Genomic DNA, 3,426 nt, shown 5'->3' on the forward strand with positions numbered 1-3,426 from the left:
ATATATTTTTATTTTTTATCTTTATACTTCTATGCACAAATGAGTAAAAAGTAAAGTTTGGAACTATATAAAATTCTTAACTAAAATAACTCATGTTTCAGTAAATCCAGGCAGAAAAATAGACCAAAATGTTTAAGATTTGGAGAGCAATCAGAAGAGTTAAGGATTTTAATATCTTATCTGATAGATTCTAATTTGAAATTTTTTTCTAGAAATGCTTGCATTTCAAGCTCATGGAATCCATTTGTGCATGTTGTAAAGGCCTAAGAAGGAAGATTTCTATAAATGGGTACTATTTGACGATTCTACAATCAGCTCAACCAAGGTCAGTGGTAATAAATTTTTTCCCAAAATTTCAGACAAATTTATTTCGTGTATTCAAGTTATTTATACTGGAATTGTTTTTTTTATTAGATTATATGATTCAAAGGTTATTATTTTTCTTTAAAAATTCATTTGGACACAGTGACATGAAATTCTCTTCTGATGGCATCTATGAATATTATTAAAGATTTACATGTGCATTTTCAGCTTTCATAATCACCATGCTATATAATCTTACTTTTGTAGCTTTCTCTAAAAACAGATTTATTGAAGAAAGAAATAAAGAAACTATTAATCTCCAGAGAAAAGCTGCATCTCAAATATCAATAGAGACCCTAGATGTGATACTGTCAGTTTAAACACTGTTAAAAACAAGTGATAATACTTTTACAACACTCTGGTCAACATTTACATCTCATCAAGTAGATTGAATCTGTAGTTTCTCTTTCATGATGGTTGGTATTTAATTTCCTTCTTAATAACTTTAATATTGCCAAATTCATCTGACAAACTCTGGATATGTTGCAAGAAGGGGCCAGTTCTTAGAGAGGGACACCGTGTTTGGGAGGTTGGAAGGACAGAGCAAGAGAGGCAGACCATCGATGAGATGGATTGATTCAGTGACTGGGGTAATAGGGTAGGTCTGTCAGAGACAATAAAGTTGGCAAAGGATAGAGCAGGGTTTAGGGCTGTTGTACATAGGGTCACTATGAGTCACAGGTTACTCAATGGCAAACAACAACAACAATCTATTGATAATGATTAACCAAATTGTCACAGTGCTATAGATAGCACAAAACAACTAGGTAATTGTGTTCTTCCAAAAATGAAATTTTCCTCTAACTTTTATAAAATTCAGGAGACTTTGAAACTGAATTCTTGGTCCATAAATTTTTTTTGGGAAAAATCTATAATTATGTTTTTGCAAGAGGTTGGAAAGAGGAAAGGAAAAGAATGAAATACCCTATGGTTCTTTGTAATAATTATGTACAATTATTCATGAAAATCTACATGCAGATCATGCCCTAGACACCAATATACATTTGTACATATTCAATATGTTTACCATTTAACAAAGAAACTTCAAATTCATCTTAGCTCATTAGATTTTTGCCTAAAAATGATATTATCTTGTTGTTTTTATATGTCCTTAAGTCAACTATGGCTCATAAAGGCCCTACAAACAGTAAATCCAAATCTTGCCCTATCCTGGGCCATCCACCCTCCTTTATCACTTCCATGCTCAAGTCCATGGCTACAGTCACAGTCTCATAGTATCTTATTATCTAGTTAAAGGTCATCTTTTCCTTTCCCAGCATATCTTTTCCCAAAGTTAGCCCTGCCTCTAGGGAACACACTGGCTACACTTCCTCCAAAGCAGACTTGTTTGTTCTTCTTGCAGTCCATGGAATAGTCAATATTTTTCATTAACAATATTCAAAGGTACTGATTTTTCTTCAGTCTTCCTTATACATTGTCCGGTTTTCGAATGCATAAGAAGCAATTTAATACCATGATTTGCATCATACATGCTTTACTCTTTAAACTGACATCCTTACTCTTTAGCTCATTGAAGCCGTCATTGACAGCTGATTTTCCCAATGTAACACATCTGGTATTATCTTCAATAACCCTACTTTTCTGTTTTAAAGAAACTCATAGAAATACCAAGATCCATTTAATTATGTCTTTAAATTATAAGTAAGAAGATCCTTCTCATTCAGGGCATGACTCTAAATATACAAGTTCATTTAAGAAGTATTATGAACTTTTCGGAGGACTTCATACTACTTGCATGTTAATATCCAAATATGAATTACTGAAAATATTGAGAGTAAAATAGTTATGTTGAGCCAGATAGAACTTGCAATTATATCAAATGAATAATATTTAATAGGTTAATTATAAGGATTATTCCAGGGCAATTTGAGAGAAGAAAGGACTTCCATCTTCAGCTCTGTTTATATCTGATACACATTTGACTTAAATATTTAATAATATTTATATTATTTATATCATTTAATATTCAATATTGTGTTCATATATGCATCAGAGTTCATGTCCATGAGTATAAATTCCAAAATAATTTATATTGTTATAATCTCTATTAAAGAAGAAAAAGATAACATTCAAATACACTGGAAAACTTTAGAATCCAACCATAAATTATTGTTCATAATACCTTATTTTTATTGCAATGTTAAGTATTGGTACTATTTTATTGATGCAAAGAAGGGAGAAAAAAACCTCTTTCTGTTCTTTTTGTGAGTACCTACAAAAGGACAGTTGTTGTATTGTGGGCTGTTGAATCGCCTGTGACCCACAATGACCCTGCGAACAGCAGCTCTGAAACCTACCCTGTCCTGAGCCAGTCTCCCTAATTCTGACACTGCAAACCCCATTGTCCCAGTTACTGTAGCAATCCACCTCATCTGGGGTCTTCCTCTCCTGACCTGTCCCTCCACCCTTCCACACTGGATGTCTTTCTCTAAGAACTGGTCTCTCCTGGCCACATGCCCAAAGTACGTGAAACAAAGCTTCAAAATTCTAGCCTCCAAGGAGAAACTTGGTTTCACCCTCACCAAGACAGACCTATTTGTTTTCTTGAAAGTCCATGGTATGTTCAAGACTCTTCTCCAGCACCAAAACTCAAAGGCATCGGTTCTTCTTCTGTCATCCTTAGGTATCATCGAGCTCTCCGATGCATAGCAAATAATTGAAAAAACTATTGCCTGGATCAGGTGCAACTTAGTCTCTAGACTAACATCACTGCTTTTCAGCACTCTGGAGAGGACTCTGACAGCAGATTTTCCCAGTGCAAATCATCTTTTGATTTCCTGACTGCTGCTGCCAAGAGTGTTGATTGTGGAGCTGAGAAAGCTGTCATTGTTAACAACTTCAATCTCTCCTCCATCTATCACGGTGCTGTCAGTTGACCCTGTGATGAGAATCTTTGTCTTCTTGATGTTGAGCTTCAATCCGTATTGGAGACTACAGTCTTTGACCTTCTGCAGCAAGTGCTTTGGATCTGCCTCAGTTCTGGCAAGCAGGATCATGTCATCTGCATAACATAGGTTGTTGATGAGTCTTCCTCCAATCCTT

This window comes from Elephantulus edwardii, unplaced genomic scaffold (genome assembly GCF_000299155.1).
Source record: "Elephantulus edwardii isolate Elephantulus edwardi_28Jun2011 unplaced genomic scaffold, EleEdw1.0 scaffold00431, whole genome shotgun sequence".
Taxonomy (NCBI): Eukaryota; Metazoa; Chordata; class Mammalia; order Macroscelidea; family Macroscelididae; genus Elephantulus; species Elephantulus edwardii.